General features: G+C 45.8%; 1 protein-coding gene across 3 annotated transcripts in view; it reads left to right on the top strand.

Annotated features, from left to right (window-relative positions):
- FAM168A (family with sequence similarity 168 member A) overlaps window positions 1–21,275 on the top strand; it is a 125,945-nt gene that overhangs the window by 13,351 nt on the left and 91,319 nt on the right. Inside the window, exon 1 of one of the 3 annotated variants that reach the window (XM_064411152.1) lies at window positions 7,082–7,170. The exons of the other annotated variants lie outside the window; for them this stretch is intronic. The gene's annotated coding sequence lies outside the window, so the exon portion shown is untranslated. Of the gene's footprint in view, window positions 1–7,081; window positions 7,171–21,275 lie in introns of those variants that run through there. 3 annotated transcript variants of the gene reach the window in all.

Raw genomic sequence — 21,275 nt, 5'->3', positions numbered from 1 at the left:
TTTCCTGTCAGGGAGCTGTGCAGAGCCAGAAGTGCCCCCCGAGCCTCCTTTTCTCCCCAGCCCCAGGTAAAACGATGCAGCAAGACTGCTCTGAGCAGCAAGACAAAGCCTCTGCTGAAATGCTCTGGCTCCAGGTGATGTCTGGTGGTAGCTGGATGTCTCCAGGTGATGCCCTGTCCCCTGAGGGACAGCTGGGCACTGCTCATGGCATTTCCAGGAGAAGTGCCACGTGCACTGCTCTTTGTCTGCATCTCAGCTCATCCCTGCCAGCTCTGCCTCGCCATCAGAGCTCCTGGCCTGACTGATGTTTGGAGTGATCTAAGAATACCTCAGATGTATTGTCAGGGGGCTCAGTGCTAAATAAATTATAGGAAAGATGAGATCCTAGCAAGCGTTTGGATAACATAAGCAAGATTAATGGTTTGGAGCCTGTTTTCTGAACAGTGGGACGTGATTGATCAAAGAGAAAAAATTGTCTCTGTGGCTCCTTTGTACCAAAACTTTCAAGAGCTGAAAATGAGCAGCTGAAGTAAGAAATGCAGAGCTTAGGGAAGAACCTTGTGATGAAAAACTAGGGTGGGAGGTTATGAAAGTACAGGTTGACAGCTCTGTCCTCTTTATCAACCTTTCCCCATAGGGATCTGCTGTAGAAGATTTTGGACAGGCTGCTATAGCCTGGATAGGTACTTTGAAATTTTTTTCACAATATTTTTTTAAAATCAAAGACTTTCATTGTGCTGTGAATAAGATTTGAGTTTCTAGAAAGCTGGCTCCTTCTGCTATCCAGGGAGAAAAGAGCTGAGGAGGTGGAAGGCTGATCTCCCAGGGAAGGTGACTGTGCCTGAAGGTCTGGGGAGAAAAGCAAGGGCAGATTTTCACGTGCCTCACTCCCTGCAAATAATGTTCCTTGCAATTCCTCCTCCTGAACTCAGAATTTAGGACTTTGATTCCATACTTGATTCTCACCAGAGGTAGAAAACTGTGGTTGGAATAATTCCAGCTGATTCAGAATGTCACTGAAACCAGGCAATGGGGAGTGGGAGATAAAAGTCATCAAAGCTGCCCACACCAGCTCCAGTGGCCACATGATTTCCCAAACAGCTCTGCAAAATGGCCCTGTGTGTTTAAGGCATTGAAGGACACACGTCCACTTTACTTAGCTGAAGAACCTGGGGTACAAAACTGCTGTTCTTGATGGAAATGTTGTTTTTTGCAGTTAAATTTTGCCATTCCGTTCACTGAAGCATGTAAGGATGAGACTTAGGATGATGTTCTGCCTTTTCCCAGTATCTTTCTTTAAAAGATGTTGCCCTGACTAATCTAACAGTGGGGATGGGCTTTCATTTGGCTCAACCCAAATAGCAGAGCTGGTCTAAGAATAACCACGAATGTGCTCATTCAATATCAGTAGAGGAGATTGATTTTGTGAAAACACTGCAAGGAGAAAGGTGGTTTAAACCCATTTGTTCCATCCCCAGAATAACAATGTGTAAATTGTGATCGCTCCTGCACTCCTGTCAGTTTTAATTTGAGTCTTGTGTAAACCACTTGGTTGTTGAATATTGCAAAGAAATTTAACCCCCTTGGAAGAAATCAGGAAGATTCCTGCTACTGAGGTAATTAGATACAAATTTGAGTAGGGATTTTTTTAATAAAGATTAAATGATCTGTTCAATTGTTTCAGGCCCTGCTTGAGTTACACACACCTGTGTCTAGCTTGTAGAGCATTTTCCTCATTAATTAAGAGCACTTTCCTTGTGTTATTACTTAATTGGGTATCACAGGGATCTTGATGAGACAATGAAATGGTCTTAATTGCAGCCAAACTAAATGCATGATGCTCCACATGCTGGAGTGTTCCACGACACGACCCCAGCTTGCCGTCGTGTGCTAATGGCCACGGTGCCTGCTCGGGGCAGAGGGAGCCCTGCTGGAATTAATTCAGCCACACAGCCAGGCTGGGCAGGGAATAGCCATTGGGGACAAGGATTTGGGCTGCTGAGGGGTGAAAAGCTGGGCATGGCCTGCCCATGTGCACTGGCACCTGGAAAACTCCATGCCTGGGTGAGGGGGATTCTGTCCCTGTGCCCAGGTGAGACCCCACCTGCAGAGCTGCTGGAGGGATCCAGAGGATGCCATGGGGATGCTCCAGGGCTGGAGCCAGGCTGGGAGAGCTGGGGGGGCTCACCTGGAGAGGAGAAGGCTCCAGGGAGAGCTCAGAGCCTGAAGGGGCTCCAGGAGAGCTGGAGAGGGACTGGGGACAAGGATGGAGGGACAGAACACAGGGAATGGCTCCCACTGCCAGAGGGGCAGGGATGGATGGGATATTGGGAATTAGGAATTGTTCCCTGAGAGCGTGCTGAGGCCCTGGCACTGGTGCCCAGAGCAGCTGGGGCTGCCCCTGGATCCCTGGCAGTGCCCAAGGCCAGGCTGGACAGGGCTTGGGACAGCCTGAGCTGGTGGAAGGTGTCCCTGCCCATGGCAGGGCTTGGAGCTGGGTGATCTTTGAGGTCCCTTCCCACCCAAGCCACTCTGGCATTGTATAAATGAAGCACTTTCCCACTGTCAATTTCCCCCACTTAGATTTAAGAAGTTTTCCGTGTTTTGACAACATTCAGTTTGGAACCACCTAAACACTCTTGGTTGTTTACATTTCTCAGGGTTGTATCCATTTCCCAGGGCTGTATCCCCTTTCCCAGGGCTGTATCCATTTCCCAGGGATCTATCCCATTTCCCAGGGATGTCTGTTTCCCTGCAGCTTCAAACTGATAATTACAAAGGTAAACGGCCGTGTTGAACTTTCAAAAATAATATGTAAGGCTTGTTTTCTCTGAGTGTACACGTGTGCTTCTGGACAGCCAGGGGCTTGTGTGGAAGCAATAAATTTATTCTTCTGGGATTAATCCTTACTCTGCTTCTTCAGCCTATTCCTTTTTTTATTATTATTTTTTAATTTTTTTCTGTTGGGAGAGTGGAAGCGAGAGTGAAAGAAGGAAAAAGCTCTTGCCCATGTCATGTTTGTGTGTGCTCATCTTTCCCAAGCAGCAGGTAGATGTGTCAAAACCATGAATTATGAATGGAGCTGCTGGAATGCTGCAGATCCACAGTGGAATTGACCTGTTTTATTCATCCCTCAGCAGCACTCACTGTGGGACTGGGAAACCCCAAAACCTTCCCATTTTCTGTGCTCGGGAAGTTAGTCCTGGATTACACTGATTAAAACTTGGCAAGGAGAAGCTGGAGAGCTTTCACACCTTTCCAGTATGGGAAATTCTCTTGTTCAAGAGGATATTTCAGTCTGAAAAACAGTTGTCAAAGTTATGTTTTTCTCTCTTGGAAATGAACGCTTTTGCAGCGTGCCAAGGTATTTTTTTTTTAGGTTTAAGGGGGAGAGATGGCAAGAGATGCCTTGCCAGCAAGGCCAGGGAAAGACAAAAGCAGGGACTGTGCATGACACAGGAGCTGAGCTCTTCTGTGACTTGGAGCAAGAGCTCTGGTTTGTCTGGATTTTTGTTTTCCCCGTCCCTGGAAAGGAATCACTGATATTTCCCTTGCAAGGCTGTTTCCAGGCTTCTTGGATCAAAATTTGCAGGGATTGATTATATGGCACAGTAGCTCTGGGGTTTGGCGTTGGTGCCACTCAAAAGTAATGGTGAGAGCTGAAGAAAAAGCTGTTTTTTATCATGCTCTGAGCTCCTCGAGTGCCTTCCACAGTCCCACAAAGGTGGAGTGGCAGTGAACCCACACATTTTATCTCCTGGATTTTTGCATTTTGCATTTATGCCCGTTCCAACAGTCATCATGCAAGGAATTTGGTAGTGGGAGGGAGGATCTGAATGGATTCCATTTCCATTCTGTTTGTTGTTGTTACACCCAGTTTAATTTTTCCTGTTGTATTCCTGTGTTTAGCCACAGCCTGCGTGTGACTGCATTCCTGGTGGGGAAGGGTGGGAGAGCTGGATTTCACCATTTACCAACCTATTTAAGGTAGTTTTTGCCTTCCTTTTATTGCTTTTCTTAAACAATATTTTGGATTATTATTGCATTTTATGTGAGGAAGAGCTGCAATAGGTATAATGTATTTTAAATACTCAATTTCTCTAAAAATTTCCTATTTTCTTGCCAAAGGGGATCCCGGAGCTTTGTCTGCCAGGAGAAGAAATGGTTATTTCATGTAACTACTTCTGGTTTTAAATCTATTTTTTAAATCTATTGCTGACTTAAATTGTATTTAAGTCAAGAATCCCAGCTTGCTGTTTTAAAACATTTGATTATAAACTTTTTTTTTTTAAATTGTGCTTTAGTTCTCCTCAAAGAAATTTCTGCTCCCTGCTTGGTCAAATATCACTTGTACACTGCTGTCCTTTCATTAAAATTAGAACTCCTTTATTTTGGCCACTGCTTCTGTGCACACTTATTTAAGCAATGGCATCTAATTAGTAATTTGAGAGTCTTTGTTTAATTTTTTATTGTGCAGTGTATAGTGCAATACAACAGTGAAGGAAACAAAGAATGATACATTTCAGTGGTGATGTGTGCTAGGAACTAATGTCAAACTTCCCTTGGAAACTGGAATTCAGATTAATACAGAGTGGGGTGCACAAGTGTTTGTGCTCATAGAAGAACTTTCCACTTGATGAATTCCTGAGAAAAGCAACAGATTTCTCCCAGAGCAGGCTGGATGTCAGCAGCAGCATTGGTCTGACAGGTGTTCTCCCAGAATCCAGAGTGGTTTGGGCTGGAAGGGACCTTAAAGCCCATCCAGTGCCACCCCTGTCATGGCAGGGACACCTTCCACTGTCACAGGCTGCTCCAAGCTCCATCCAGCCTGGCCTTGGGCACTGCCAGGGATCCAGGTGCTTCTCTGGGCACCCTGTGCCAGCCCCTGCCCACCCACAGGAAACGATTCCTAATTCCTAATATCCCATCCATCCCTGCCCTCTGGCAGTGGAAGCCATTCCCTGTGTCCTGTCCCTCCATCCCTTGTTCCCAGTCCCTCTTTCAGACTTTCTCAAAGAATAAGGTGTGAAACTGTCTCATCTTGTTTGGCGTGGAAGATAAACATCAAATCACTCCCATGGACCATGTTGCTTTTTCCCCCCCTTTTCTACCCAGATATTGAAGCGCTCTCTTGGTGCTTGGATTTTGTCACAACCGTTTTGCATCCCCAAATCCGTGAGTGCCCCACCTGAAGGGGCTTTTCTCAGGCTGTGTGAGTGGAGCAGGACAGAGCAGGGCTGAGGTCAGGGGTACCAGGCCTTGTAAAACAATTTCAGCGTCTCTTTGTAGGGATCTGCTTGTCTTGTGATCCATCAAAACCCAGCTGGGGAATTTGTCCGGGCTGATGGCTCGTTTCCTCCTTGGAGAGACCTTCAAAGGCTGCCATACAAGTAGCTGGCATTCTTCTGCACAGACACATGGTTGTTCCAGGAGGTTCATTAATGCAACGCTGCCTTCAAGCTCTTTGGAAATTTAAGGGTCTCATTCTCTCGTTTACACCAGTGTGGAACCGGGTAGGAATTGTAATGACTCGAGCTTTTGTAGTCTGTGTACAAAAAAGGGAGATTGAATTTGATGGGTTTGGTGGGAATTAAGATCAGAAAGGAATATTAGATCATCTATGCTAATCGTGAGTAAATTAGATGGTGCAAATTCTGAGCAGAAAATCAAATGCACGCTGTGATTCCTTACGGGATGAGCTCTGTCACAAGGAGCTGATGGGTGAGAAGAGGGTGTTAATTGCTGAGGCTGCTCTGAGGGGGCATAGCTGATGTTCACTTGGGCATAGTCCATGCTCCAGACTAAGAGGGAGTGGCATCCCTTCCTCCCTGGGCTTAATCTGCTGCTTGGGGAGGATGCTGGGGGTGCCTGAGAAGAGGCTCCTGCAGAGCTCCCAGGCTCTGACTGACACCTTTGTAGCTGCTGTTTAGGGAGCTGCAGGCTGGGCTTAGATTGGCTCTGGTCTTCTCCTTGCCAGCTCAAAGAAGCCCAGCTCCCTCCCCTGGTTTTCCCAAGTCCCGTGCTCTGTGCAGTTTTGGGCATTAATGACTTCCCTTGACTGGCCAGCCAGAGCCCTCTGCTGCCCAAAGGGGCTCCAGGAGAGCTGGAGAAGGACTGGGGACAAGGGATGGAGGGACAGGACACAGAGAATGGCATCTCCCTGCCAGAGGGCAGGGTTAGGTGGGATATTGGGAAGGAATTGTTCCCACAGAATGTGGTGAGGCCCTGGCACAGGGTGCCCAGAGCAGCTGTGGCTGCCCCTGGATCCCTGGCAGTGCCCAGGGCCAGGCTGGAGTTCTGACAGTCTTTAGGGTCCCTTCCATCCAAACCATCCTGTGATTCCTCTTGACATCAGCCTGTGCTGTTACTCAAGTAACCCATGGTGGTTTTGGATAAGACCAGCCCAAGTACCAGCCCTGTTTTCCTTGTTTCTGGCTGCCAGCTGGGTGTGGAGTCATTGATTGCTGTCCTTTGAGCACAGTGGTCCATATTGCTTTAAACCCATTGAGACACGTTTGTTTGATTGTAATTATTGCCTTAATACATAACTGCAAGGTTTTGATAGACTTGTTCAGAGCCTCCAAAAAGGAAAGTGGTGTAAAATGGATTTATATGTTTCAAGATCAGGAGGGACTGACATAATCCTCTGTTTGGATGAAAGATCCTCCTGAAGCTTGGGACTGAGCTTTTTTTTTTTCTTTTGGTCTTTTAGAACCAAAAGTAAAGATATTGAGTCCAAGATTTTTAAATCCTGATGGATCCTTCTGATGTGTGCTTGGAAAGCTCTTCTGTGTTGGCCTGGCCTTTTATCTGCTCAGTCCTCAGATGCTTCTATTTTATCTATTTCTGAACTTCCAGAGCTCCAGAAAGCTTTTCAGCCCAATTTAATATGGAATAAAGCAAAAAAAGCATGGTTTGATTCCAGACCAAGTCAGTCAGGCAACAGTTAGATAAGTATAATTAGACTTGTAATTGGAATGCGTTGTAGACAATTAGTTTTTGTAAATGTGTGTAATTTAATCCCAAGCAAAGGGTCAGGAGGACCTTGCTGTGAACGAGGTTAAGGAGTAACATGTATAATTTCCAGGCCTTCTGATGCTCATGTCTGACACAGCTGGAGAGGAGCATGTCCATCTTTCCAATGGCAGCAAAAAATCCACCCTCCACAAGGTGAGTCAGGGCTTCTGTTCTGCCTTTGTCTCCCAGCATCCATTCCAAGAAAATCCACAGGGGATGCTATAGCAGCAGTGATTTATGGAATCCCCCACAAACCCCCAAAGTCTGTGAGGGAACAAGACCCACTCTGTGGGAGTCCATTCAGCTTTTGGGGGAGCTCCTGAGGAATGGGATCTGATCTCCTCCCAAAGCCTGGACTCTGCTCTCTGTGGGGCTGCAGGATCTCACCCGCGTGGTTACACGGCGACTCTCGGGATGTTTTTCTTCCTGCAGTCCTTTTGTCAGCAAAGGGGCAGCCCTTCAGCCTCCAAGGTCAGCCCAGGAAAAGGGGCCTGCTTCCCAGACATGTGGTACTCATTTGCTTGGAATTTTTGACACCACTTATTACAATCCGGCGCAGCTGCAAGTTCTCAGGCTCTTGGTTTTGGGGTAGGATTGAATGGCAAGGGAGGAATGCCCCAACTTCTCCCTGGATCTTACAACACAGTGCATTCCCAGGATTTAACAGACCCTGCGTCATTATGGCTGGCCTTCATAGCTTTAGGAAAACAACCTCAGTGTGCTGGAGTCCCCGAGAAGGGGTTGGTGGTGCTGGTGACCGGCTGCCCCTGGGCTTTGCCAGAGTTCTCCGTGGTTTTTATGGCTCACGGGCTGCACCGAGCGTGACCCAGGTTCTCTCAGCACAGATGTTGGGGTGGGTTCCACAGCAAAGGGGACTCCCAGCTCAGTGTTAGCTGCACCAAATGCAAAGCCTGGAAGAGCAGGTTCTGGTTTCCTGCCTTCTGCTGTAATAGCAGGAGCAGTGCAACCATGTGATTAACGGCGAGAGTCCGAAAGTAGCAGGATAATAAATACTGGGAATTCAAAGGAAACCTCAGCTTCTGGCAATTACAGAGTTTGTGCAGCACAGAGATGGAGCTTCTGACTCCAGTGTTATTTGTGACCTACTTGGAACTGAAATGTTGCAAGAGACTGTTTGTTTAATACTCAATTGCTATTTTTTTAAAGTTATACCGTATTCGGGTTAAATACAATCCTTTGAACATGGACTCGCAGATAAACATTCTCCTCAGAAAATTCCACCAGTTCTTGTTGTCTTAATTTTTACTGCCAGCAAGTGTTCAATGTGTTCCTTCTTTTTCCATTGCAAAAACCTCCGCCCCGAACCTCCATAACCTTTCCTATCATGTATCCAATATTTTATAGAGCAATCACAAAAGGTAGTAAATTGAGTAAAACATACTATCCTTGGCAGGATTTCCCTCATGACTAAATCCAATATGAACAAAGAGGACAAGGGCAAATAACTTCACTTATTCAGGTCATTTTTCATAAGAATCATAAAAATTAGATAGAAAAGGCCCATTAGATTATCTCTCCTCTCTTCCATTTTGCCAGTTCTGGCTTGTTCTCTACAGTAACCTTGTGAAATTTTACTTGTCCAAATGGAAGAAAGATAATTTTTCCTGCTGGTTATTATTTTTTTTGAGTGGAAAAGGATGGATGGTTTTTCCATCTGGGCTAGAAGCACTTCTTGTGCTTCTACAAGGCTCATTTTTAATTTCCACAAGTGTCTCCTCTTCAACAGTTTTATGTTCCTCTTTTTGGGCACCGTGATCTTATCGTGAGGCGTTTCCAAAGCTTGGGCCCAAGTTTTTAATTCCACCCCATTATTCCAGTTGTTCAAGTATTGGAATAACCCCGAGGCTATCTGTAACAATTTCACCCCATTGTGTTTCTGCCCTTCAAGAGCTCGCCAGGATTAATGTACCACCACCAACAGATTGTTCTTGCTGTATATTGGGAAATGTTTATAAATGCTCTTCAGATTAAAATAATTTAAAATCCTCTTAAAAAATTGTTTCCTTCCCCCCCAAGAGAACTGCCAAGGAAGTATATATAAGATGACTTAAACCACCCAAAACAAAAAAAACAAAGCCTTTTACAATGGTAAAGGACCATGAAGAGCTGGAGAGAAGCTGTCGGTGCAGCAGCTCTAGAGCTTGTGTTTAACTCCACACATGTGGTTTAACTGCTGTGCTGAGCTTCTCACAGGCTGAAGAAGGCAGTGGAATGGTTTTGACATTTTTTGCTCTAAATTAAATGTGTGTCAGTGTCCCAAAAAATGCTGAAATGAGTATGGGTTTGGAAGGAGTTAATGTTTAAGGAGTGTATGTGCTTATCTGCTGCTGAAAGGTCACTGAGTAAATTCTTCAATGATCCCAGTGTTGTGGGGGTGCTGCTGAGACAGCTCTTGCTCTGTTTCCAAAAAAAAAAAAAATCTGGGTTGGGACTCTGGAGCAAGCGGGGATGTGTCTCATGTTGCTGGGAAATAGGGAATTACTGAATCATGTCACAGAATCCCAGAATGGTTTGGTTTGAGAGGGACCTTAAAACTCATTCCATGGGCAGGGACACCTTCCACTCTCCCTGGTTCCTCGAGCCCTGTCCAGCCTGTCCTTGGACACTTCCAGGGATCCAGGGGCAGCCAGAACTGCTCTGGGCACCCTGTGCCATCCAGGACTTGGAGCTCCCCAGTGTCTGCTGGGTTCCTGAATTACTGCAGACTCCTGGGTGATGTTAGGGAAATCAGGCAAGTCTATAATTCATGAACTGGAGATATATTGAATGTGACAGGGAAAACAAAGAGAAATTAGGATCCACAGAATGAACATTTGTGACAGCAGCAGAGGATTCTTGGAAGCTGCTTGTGGATCTTAGGGGGACTGATGTGCTGCTATAATAAAGAGAAATAAACCTTTAATATATAATAAGGTCTCTTCTTTTGATACTTGGTTTTTGACGCATGTATCTGGTTATATTTCAGTCTAAAAAATAGGGTCTCCTGGTCAGACAGATAAGAAAATAAGGTTTTATGTTTAACAACTTCCATAATTGCCCTTCTTCTGTCTCTATGGCCACATCTCATGTGTTGATGCCACTCCTGGGCATCCTGATCCCTGTGTGGGAGCACAGATCTGTGGAATGCTGTCCCTGTTCTCTGTGGCTCTTGTGCTGTGAAGTTTGCCTGCCTTTAAAAATGGAAGAGGGGACTACAGTCTGTGGTACCACACAGGGATTTTACTTAAAAACACTCCTGTTTTGGGAGAGTGGTTTCACAGTGAAATAAAACTGGCATCCTTTTGCTCTGTTCTCCATAAAATCCATGGATGGGAGGGTGGCCATGTACAGACTTGCTGTACATTAATTTTGTTTGTAAAAGCTCTGTAATTATACAGCTCTCCTGCCAATTTGGCACAGGAAGACAAGGAAAATCCCAAGCGAAATGCTTTCCCCATGAAAAGTCTTTCTGTAGGGTTTTTTCCTCCCTTAGCTTGAACATAATAACCTGATTGGCAAACCATTTAAAAAATGAATTGCAGGGCTTCCAGCGTGAAATGATTGGCTCCATAGGAGTTATGGCTTTTGCATACGTGGGGGAAAAAATCCAACTGTGCTGCTGAGATCCTCTGGGATGTCCTCTTGGAGAGCCTGCCAGGCTGCAGTGACCTGGAATGCATCCAGCTGGTGCGTCACCTCTGCTACCAGCGCTGCATTTCTTCAGCTTTTAACTCAATTCCTGCTCTCCGTGGCAGCTGTTTAATTCTTCTGCCAGAGATAGCTTCAGGAGGGGAAAAAAACCCCAACTGCAAATAGAGGAATTGTTTGGAATATTGGGTCTAAACATAGATGAGGGTGATGGCTGGTTCCATTTTTAGCTTCCTAAAGAAACGAGGCTTATCCAGCAGTGACATCTGCTCGTCAGCTGCTTCCTCACAGGTTGTGGGTGCAGGGGTCAACTTCAGCCAAATTTTGATTAAAAACCAAGTTTTGCTCCAGCTTTTGGTGTTTGATGGATGGGGACATTTGACTTTGGAGCTCGGTGGTGATTTCTTTTCGACCACGTGGCTGCAGGGCAGGGGAGGGAGAGTGGGTCCTACAAAGCACAGGGGCAGGAGAGGAGGAGGAGTGCTGGTGTGTGAGCTCTGATACGAGGGCAGAGAACAAAAATCATGGCCAAGCCACGTTCCAATAGCTCCCCGTCTCCAAGAGCAGCCTGCCCGGTGTCCCTAGGCAGGCTCCCACCAGGGGATGTCTTCTCCTGCTCCGTTCCCACCTCTCCTTGTGCTGCCACGGCCATTTGTGGATCACTGAGGCTGAGGGGAGGTTTTTGGCCGTGTTGTTTGGAGCTGAGATGAGCTTGAGGCGGCTGTGAGAGCGAAGGCCAGCCTGTCTGAGGCGCCACAAAGCTGCTTTGCCTCAAGGAGCCCGGCTCCAGGCAGGATTATCCGGCTGCCTGGCAGCGTGCCATGCTTCCAAGTGGGCATGGAAGTGTCTCTGGGAGGAGCAGCAGCACCTCAGTGCGTCCCTCGGTGCCTAAGCAAAGGTTGGATGTTGTGATTTGTAGCTTGAGTCCTCAGGGTTTCTCTCCTGCTTTAGAATCCAGCAGGTTGGAAGGGGCCCTGAGGGATCGTCCACGCTCCTGGCTGACCAAATTCACAGCATGTCCTTAAGGCATTCTCCTTTAGGGGGCTGCTGACAGGCTTGAGGCATTGGCCACCTCTGCAGGAAGCCACTTTCAGCATTTCACCACCCTCTTGGTGAAGAAACGCTTCCAAATGCCCGGCCTGTGATGCCAGCGGGACAGTCCTCCCATGCCCGCCCTTGGTGCATCCCAGGCCGTGGTTTGCCCTCCCTGCTGGCTCCAGCCGACCAGCACCCCCAATTCCTGCCTGCAAGGCTCTCCAGCCGCTCCCCTCCAGGGGTTTGGGTGGATTTGTACAAAAATCTGCTGGACCGTGGCTGGTGAAGGCCACGTTCTGCTGGGCAGGCCTTGAGGCCCTGCGTTCCCGGCGTGTCTTTGGGAATGGCACCAGCCTGGAGAGCAAAACGTGCAGCTTTTGGTTTTGGAGAAGGCTTTGCCCTGTTTGGGATCTGGCAGAAATATTTTTAGGGTTTAGTGGTGGGGAAATGCTGTGGCTGCAGAGCTCTTTAAGGCGCCCTCCCAGAGTCTGTGGGGAGCTCTGGGCCGAGGGAAGTAAACTGGTGACCTGGAAAAAGAAAATGAAGGAAACAAGATTAGTCTGCTCGACAGGGAATGCCATCCTGGGATTTATTTTGATTCCCGTCAAAGTAGCAGCCTGAAAGACTTTATGCAGAGAAAATTTGTGTTTTGTAATTGGAGAGGAAAAAAAAATACATACTTTTAAGACATATACATATGTAAAAAATATAGAGCTTGGTTCCTGGCTGGAGGCTCTGGGAGTGCTTTGGAGAGGCTATTCTGCATGATATCCTTTATTTAGCAACTGTCATGCCCGTTTGTAGGATCTGTGGTGATAGAACCTGTCCTGGGAAACGTCTGAAATCCAGAATCATGAAATATTTAGTGGACCGTTCACTGCTAATGGGCTCCAGCCCTGCGCCAGCACCACAGGATCAGTAACAAAAGGCTCTGTGTACCAGTGCCAAGCTGCCTGAGACTGCTCTGAGTTTGTTCAAGTCTTATTTCAGGTTTTATCAAAAGCAAAATCTGAGTCCAGCAAGGCAGGGTTTGGTTGGTTGAAACCAGCAAAAGCTTGTTTTATTTTCCTTGCTCAGAGGAAACCTGGGATATGTCATGTGTGGCATACACAGAAGTGAGTTATTTTTTTTTTCAGCAGTAGATAAATTGATGTGAGAAAAAATACACAGTATTGATTTTCCTTTTCCTGTGGCTTTTGAGAGGTTGTTAATGCAGCAAGTACACAAGAGCACTCATATGTCTGTCTGCACAGTAATCGCTAATAAATTGACTTTCTTAAAAACAATTTTTAGTCTGTAGTTTCAGTGACTTGATTTGTGGAGTAGATGATATCTCCTGGCACATAATTACTCATTTTTGGGCCGTCTAAGAGGGGGGAGGATAAATTTTCCTGCATTATCTGTAGCACTGAACATCTCTCCTATTACTCACACAAGTTTTTTCTCTGTGTCTGCTTCCTTGCTGTAGCTGAGCAAAGATGTTTTTAAGGATCTGAGGCTTTTCTCAGTGTTAAAATTTACAGTACAGACACTTTCTAGAGCTAATTCTTGTGCATTCTGACACAGCAGTGGTCATGGTTGTGACAAGGACAATGATTTATACTCAGGGGACCAACAATTGGTTTCAGTGTCTCCAGAGTGACCGCAAAGAACTTGTTTTCCTTTGGGAAAAAACCCCAAACCTGCAGTAGGACCCATGGTGACAATCACATTAACAGCCCAGTGAGAGCAATTTGGTGGCATGTGACAGAATGTGACGTGCCAGGCCTGTCAGTCTGCTGGTGGTGATGATCTGAGGATGCTGAGGAGGGCACTGGGCAGGAGCTGACCCATGGAGTGGGATGAGGTGTTGGTCCATGCCTGGGGAATTTTGGGTGTCCAGTGGAAGCACTTCTGGTCCTGATGCAGAGATGGGCACATGGTGATGCTTTGGAATCACTGGTGTTCATGGACACTTCTGTGATGCTCTTTGCTCTTGCTGTTCTGGGCTTGCAGTCAAAATCTGGTGGTCACTAATGTTTTATTCCCTTTATCCAGTGCAGGATTGCATTGTGTCCAGTTTCTCCTGGGTATGGTCTACACAGTCAGTGTTATCTGGGATTTGTTGTCCCAGAGGGTTGGTTCTAAAGCCTTGTAGGTTGCCATGGTGGCACGGGGACCACGTTGTCACTGTTGTAAGGAGACAGACATTGATTATGTTGCTCTGGGGTGATTTATGCCCAATAACTCCTTGTCTTGGCAGTCATCTGGTGATCTCAGCTCTCATGACAGTGATCCTTCTTCAATACCGCTCCTGATGGCATTTTCCTGATTATCCCCTTGGCCTTTGCTGTTGTTCTGATGTCCCACTTGTTTTTAGCCACTTTTCTGGTTTTTGGTCTCTCTTCCCATGGTGGTCCTGCCAAATCACAGATCTCCACTCGCGAACCTTTCTGTGGAGGAGCAGTGACTGCACTGTGAGGCACAGAGTGAAATTCAGGACTTGCAATTCTTGCACATTCACAGCTCTGCTTTCCCCCCCACTTTTTGTCCTGTTTACAGTGCAAATGGTTTCTGCAGGAGGGCCGTGGACATCTGTGTGTTTGGCTGTTTACTGCAGAAAGCTTTTAGTGGGTCAAGGAAGCACGCAGAGGGGAGCTTCTGGAGTGGCCTGTGAAATGATTCTGCTTAGCTTTGTTTCAGCACTCCTTGCACAAACCTCTGCTCCCACCCCTTGGGTCACAGCTTTCCAAGCTGTGCCAGCAAAAGCAGAGTCAGGCTCTGCTAAACTCAAATGAAGCACGGGGCACATTTAATTTGCATTTGTGCAGAGGTGCTTAATTACAAACACCTCTCCTCCTGCCACAGTAGTCCTGGTAGTTCCTTGATTGCTCCCAGTAGGGAGCTGAGCAGCTTTGAGGGTGGATCTTGTTCCCTTAGGTTTAGGAAGGTTTTCCACATCCCAAGGAGTCCTGTGCTGTGAGATGGATGAGTAAATGTCAGTGGTTTGATGTTCCCAGAGGGCTGCTTATTACAGGATATAATCACGGAATCACAGCATACCCTGAGTTGGAAGGGGCCCACAAGGATCATTTTTTCCAAATCCTGGCTGTGCTCAGGACAACCCCCAAGGATCCCACCATGAATCCCACCCCAAGGATGTGTGTAAACCCTCCCTGAGGGCTCACAGTGAGACCAACACTTCTAAACTCTCTCAAGGATATTGTAGATGGGGTAGCATGCACCATCTGTAAACCCATGGATGAATTGGAAGACAATGTGGTGGGACTGGAAAATGAACCCCAAACCTGAGCTATTGCCTGAGAAAACATGGGAATCCCCATTAGAAAGATTTAGATTAGAGGACACATCTGCCAGGAGTTTGGCTCTTGGAATTCCATCAGGGAAGTCCCACCTTAATTTCTTCTAGAGATTTAAAAACAAACAAACAAAAAAACCCTCCAAAACCCATCCTAAACATACATTACATGTCTGTATTATTTATATGTCTATAAAATCCTCTTGCAGTGCATCCAAATCCTCTCTAGAGATGGTCCCAGGATTTTCCAGGTACTACTCTGGACATGCGAGCCTTAGATCCAACTTGGAAATTGTCAGGGAAGTATTTTCTACTGAAATACAAATATCCCCTTCTCACCCCCTCAAGAAACATTAAAGCCCGTTTGGAGGAGTGAAAGTGCAGTACAACATTCAGTTATAAACTGAAGATTTCCAAGCTCTGTTGACTTAGAGCATCTGTTAGTGAAACACGTCTGCTCTGCAGACAGTTTTTGTACTTGTGCTGTGCAAGCACATTTCAAACAAGCACAGCAAATGTGCTGCTGAGAACAATCCAGCGGTGCTGCTTGGGTCATTTAGATGACTTAATAGGTCTTTTCTTTTTCCTTGCTATCTGCACTAAATCAATGATTCATATAAATTATGCCAAAGGGAGTTAATTGTTATTGCATGGTATAAAAAGCTGCCAAACTGAGGGCAAAACTCTGATTGCAGTGCATGAAATAAAATGGAGCTGTGTTGTGATTGCTGAAAGCATAAAATGGCTGAACCTGTCACCCCTACCAGAACAGCCTGGACTGGAATTCCTGTGGAAAAAACGGCAGCAAAGGAATTGTAAAAGCAAAGGTTTGGTGACTGTGGCATGTTTGGAGGTTTGGGAACATTTGGATGTCTCCAGAACACACAACAAAGATTAAATGTGAAATAGCCAGCTCAAAGAACTGTTCTTCTCTGGTGCCTGGATCTGCAGAGGAATTTAGGAATTTGACTTTGTTGGTTCTGTGGGAGTTGAGCTCCTAAATATCCTTGTGAGATTGGACTGTGGTCTGTCTATTATGGTTTATTTCTTATCTCTGCAAGAGGGGCACTGCTACCATTCTCTCTTTCTGTGTCGTTCCCCCAGCACATTTTCAGGGCTGTTTGAAGAGGAATTGCTACTTCTCGGGCTTTTCTAGATTTTCAGGGTTGGACTTGATGATCTTGGCTGTCTTTTCCAGCCTGAAGGATTCCATGGTTCTCAGAGGGAGGGTACAGCAAGGGCACTTGAAGACAAGCTCAGATGCCACCCTTTGCTTTGGAATATTTCTCACTGTAGCCAGTGGAGGGGCAAAAAAGGATCTGTCATGTGTTACTTAATTTTGATGTGCATTCTGCACTAAATCTGACATGGCCCTTTCCTAGGGAAGCTGCATTTTACATGGAAGAAGCTAAAACAATGAGAAGTTCATGGAATCATGAAGGGACCTTAAAGCCCATCCAGTGCCACCCATTCCATGGGCAGGGACACCTTTCACTATCCCAGGTTGCTCCAAGCCCCCTCCAGCCTGGCCTTGGGCACTGCCAGGGATCCAGGGGCAGCCCCAGCTTCTCTGAGAACCTGTGCCAGGGCCTGCCCACCCTGCCAGGGAAGAATTTGTTCCCAATATCCCATCCATCCCTGCCCTCTGTCAGTTTAAAGCCATTGTTGTATAATGTGAGAGTTGAAACACTGCCTGTTGTATGAAGGAGAATGGAAAAAGATACACTTTTAGGAATTGTTTGGAGCTAAGCATGGAGGTTTTTGTGCAAGGAAACGTAGTTTTCAAACAGGAGTCAGCACTGGGAAATAAAATAGAGGAGCGTGTAGAATATGTAGGTCTGGGGTAGGAGGGAGGAAGACAACATCGGGGAGATGCTGGCACAGAAAAGTGTTTGGAATGAGAAGGTGGATTTGTTGGAGCTGGTGGGAAAGTTCAGGAGCACCACCACACACCAGAAACTTGGGAAATGGCAGTGCTGGAAATGAGGAAATCCACACTCTGCAGTGACTGAATAATTAATAAGGGACCATTTCTGGCCTGCTCGGTGACCTGACCCGACTGCAGGAACTAAATGTGTGGGGTAAGGATTAATGTGCCTTAGGCAAGGTCCGTGCTGGGATTGGAACAGGAAATGATTAAAGTCCTTTGCAAAAGCTGGAGGAAAGCTTGTTATTTTGCTCTAATATTATCAGGAATTTTTATAATCCACGTGTAGTGTTCAGGGAGGTGAAGTAGTTGAGTGTTGGGGGGTTCCCCACTATGATCTCTTTAAAAATTACTCCAAATTTTAGTGAGTTTTCCACCAGCACTCTAATACCTGTCCCTGTGTGGCCTAGGGAATTAAGTGAACAAAAATTAAGTCTACAGTGACAGAAATTGCCAATGACTTCTAAAGGAAGGAGAGATTGGGACTGCCTCAAACAAGTGCTTAATAAACCCCAGTGAAAGAAATGTTGACTTAACTCATTTTTAATTGCTTTTAAGCTCTTAAGTGAGTTTGTTATAGAAAGTAATTAAAGGCCTTGAAAGATTGTGGGGAACTTTGGGAACACCTCTATGGAAAGGCAGTTACTCACCTTAAAATAATTTTTACTGCCACCTAATCTGTCTGAATCGCTCAATTAATTACTTAATGAAGTGTGGTTCAGCACAGGGATGCTGCTCAGGTATGGCAGAACGTGTGTGCTTTGGGTACAGTGGAAGGCAAAACATCTGATAAACAGTCAATTGTTGCTTTGAGAAACTTTATGGATAAATAAAAAAAGACCAGTCAGTTTTGTGAAGCCCTTTTTTGACGAGAACTCCCTTTCCCAAGGCACACATAAGAACTGGAATGGCTGAATTTTCCAGAGCTGAAAGGTTTCCTTGCAGAATCACAGTTTAAACAATGTTTTCATCAGCGTGGCTCAGTCGGTTTTTCAGATGGAAATAACTCCAGCAGGAAGTGTCTCTGTCAATACAACAATCTCCAAATTGATTTTGTTGTCATGTTTCCATTGAGGACAGTGGACAAAAGATTTCAACGCTGCCTTGTGTGGCTGCAGTGGAAAAACATCCTGAAGGGATCAAGGGCTGCTCTTAACCTGGAATTCAGGTTGAGAGAGAGGACTCTGTCCCTGAGCCCAGGTGAGAGCCCAGCTGCAGAGCTGCCCCAGCCCTGGGGACACAGCAGCAGCACCTGGAGCTGCTGGAGAGAGCCCAGAGGAGGCCCCGGAGCTGCTCCAGGGCTGGAGCCAGGCTGGGAGAGCTGGGGTGCTCACCTGGAGAGGAGAAGGCTCCAGAGAGCCCCTTTAGGTACTGGAAGGGGCTCTCAGTGCTTATTTTCTGTGCTCTGTTAGCAGTAGGATCTGTCTCCCCAAACTCTGCTACTCAGCAATGCCTTGAGCTGGATGATTCTGATATTCCAGTTATTCTGAGTTTGGAGATTGAAGGAAAGCCCTTCCCAAAAGATGGCCCTTGTAAATTGAAGTAGATTATTAAACCAGGCTAGAATTTACCGCCCTTTGCTTTTCTAAACACAGTGAAGTGAAAATCAAGAATGAGGGCATTTATCTCCAGTGTGTATTTTTCTGGATTACAAACTTTGGCAGATGTGGTGCAGGGCAATATTTCTTGGCAAACTGGCATGTTTGAAAGACTGGCCTTAGAGAAATGAGTCTCTTTTAAATAGAGCTAAATATAAAAGCAAACCAGCTCTCACTCTGTTTAAATCTGTCTTATCTGCTGGTAGGAGTTCAGATTAGAGTGTCTGACTTAAATATCTTGAATCCACACCCATCCTGCTGCTGCATCGACTCCCAGCTCAGCACCTGAAACCCAGGGCTTGACAGGAGCTGATATTTCAGTAGCAGTTGTCCTTTTCCTGCTCTTTGGCTCCAAAAGCAACCTCTCCAGTTTTCCAGGGGATTAGATTCCTTTTTTTTTTTTTAATCAGTAACTGTGAGTAAGTAAAAATGCGGATGGGATTTGCTGCTTTCCCTAAGCTCGCTCTGCCCTTCTGGCCTTCTGCTGGCATCCTCCAAGTGGGAAAGTTATTCTAAGGATACAGTGGAAGTGATGTCAAAGGGAGGTGTGGTCAGAGGTGACATTCAGAGTCCTGATGTGTGTCACTTGTCTTTCCTGGGAGCTGAGCCAACAGGATGGTCCTGGAGAAAGGACGATGCCCGACTTTGCCAGTTTAATGCTTTCCTCACTTTTCTTGCCTCTTGAGTTCTCACTTCAATCCTGCATGTAAAAAATGAAGGAGGATCCTGGGATATTTGATACTCTGGAGTTTCAAGAACCATCTAATTTGAGAAGCTCATTGCACACCTGGAGGTGTTGAGTCATCGTGTGTTGTTCCATGGAGTTTTCCTGGAGGGATATTTTCCCGTGGTGGGTGTGTGCAAGGTGCTGCTGAAGCACGTGGCCCTTTTCACCTTCTTCCTTAAAAACTCCTTCCCCTGCTGACTGGCCAAAGCCATTGCTGGTGACTCCCAACAATTCCAGTTCTTCCACCAGCTGAGTGCTGGAGATGGGTCTTTGATAGGGGGAAGCTCAGGAGCTGGAGTTGCCCCGGGAGCCTTTCCCTCCTGAGGAATAGTGTTTGGGGAATCCAGGGGTGAACTCCTGCTGCTGCTGCCCCTCTTGCTCCATCCCAGTTCTGGCTGTGCCCTGCATTTCCTGACTCCAGGGTGAAGCTGTCCCTGGGAGCCTCCCTCCTCCTGTGCCTGTTCCCGGTGCTCTGCTGGTCCAGCTCTCCGAGGGCCAGCTGCTGAACCAGCTCAGGGAACAGCAAACCCAGGTTATTTTTAACCTGGATCCCTCCCCTCACCCAGCTCTGGGCCACTCCTGATGCCTCAAAGGCAGCTGCCAGTTTTTAAGGAGAGGAAAGACGGGAAGGTGCTTCCAGCCAGGAATGACCCTGTGGTTTCCTGCAATGTTCTCTGCCTTCCAAAATTATTTCTTTCCATGCCTTTATTTCCTGCTAGGTATTTGCACAGATGTTTTCACTTCCAGCTGCTCCAGGTGGATCTTTAGGGTTTTTTTGTGGTTTTTATTTTTTTTAATGTGCCCTGAACAGAATGGAATTCAGACCCATTCTGGATAATTTGTATATATTCATTAACATTTTGCCCTGTTCTTCCAGAATTTGGGTCCTAAGTGCATTAGGCTCCATGACAAATGTCTCTGGTATCCTCTCTGTGGTGTCTCCTTGCTCATAGCTTGACACTGCAGCCTTCACTATTGCCTTTAAATTCTGTTTCTTTAATTCCATTCCCTGTGTGAGTAAAGGTGTCTGAATTAACCTTCACAATGAACCTGCCAGGGCTTTTCCCAGTGTCCACATAGATTCTCATTAATCCCTCTTTTGTAATGCAGGAAAGGCTTCTGTTGGAGTGTTTTGCTTTGATTTTATTTTATTTTTTTAATAGAGGAAAAGGCCGCACTGAGGCTGCTCTCACTGAAAAGTTTATTTTTATTTCTAAGACAACGGCTGCATGTAATTTTTAATGTTGCACTTTCTGGAGGTTGACTGCTGTCAGTAGTACAGTCAATATTTCCTTCAATTAAGAATAATCTTAGATAATGAAATTGTTTTCATTACAGAGTCATTTGTGACTTAGAAACCCCAATGTGCCTTATAATATATAACTTGCACAATGAAAATAATTATTCCAGAGTCAATTCTAGAAAAAGTTTGGGAGAACTGTTGAAAACAGGCAGTAAAGAACATTGACTTTTGGGGAACTTTTCCCTTTTCCATTTTGTGGGGTTTGGTTACTCAGAGGGCTAAACCCAAAATGTTGTGGAATATGATTTAACCCTGCAGAATGTCAGATATTTGCTGAATGTTTTTATCTTCATTTGATAAGCAGTTGTGGAGTGTATTTTTATACTATTTTATCAGAACTCTCTGCAATCTACCAAAGCAGGTGTTTTAATCACCACATCCTAATTAACTCAATCTATTTTATAATCTGTCTACCCAGCTCCTACCACTGGAGTCCATTTTGTGGAAAGAAGGAGAATAAGGGATTAAAAGAGAAATACAGAAGAATAATTGTAATAAGATCATAATTGAATTGTAGCTACTAACAGAAAAGAAGAAAACTAAATTTGGGGCATAGGAGGGTGGATAAAATTAAAAATCTTGTTTTGCTGCTTGAAATAGCACATGGAGTTGATGAAGATATTAGGGAACAAGTTTCCCTGCTTAGTAGCTGCAGTAATCTTAGGGAATATTGAGGGGTTTATTCTCTTTCATAACAAGAAGAAAGGGAAGGGAAGGGAAGG

Source organism: Passer domesticus, chromosome 2, assembly GCF_036417665.1.
Source record: "Passer domesticus isolate bPasDom1 chromosome 2, bPasDom1.hap1, whole genome shotgun sequence".
Taxonomy (NCBI): Eukaryota; Metazoa; Chordata; class Aves; order Passeriformes; family Passeridae; genus Passer; species Passer domesticus.
Note: the sequence above shows the minus strand (reverse complement) of the source record. Positions and strands in the feature narration are given on the sequence as shown.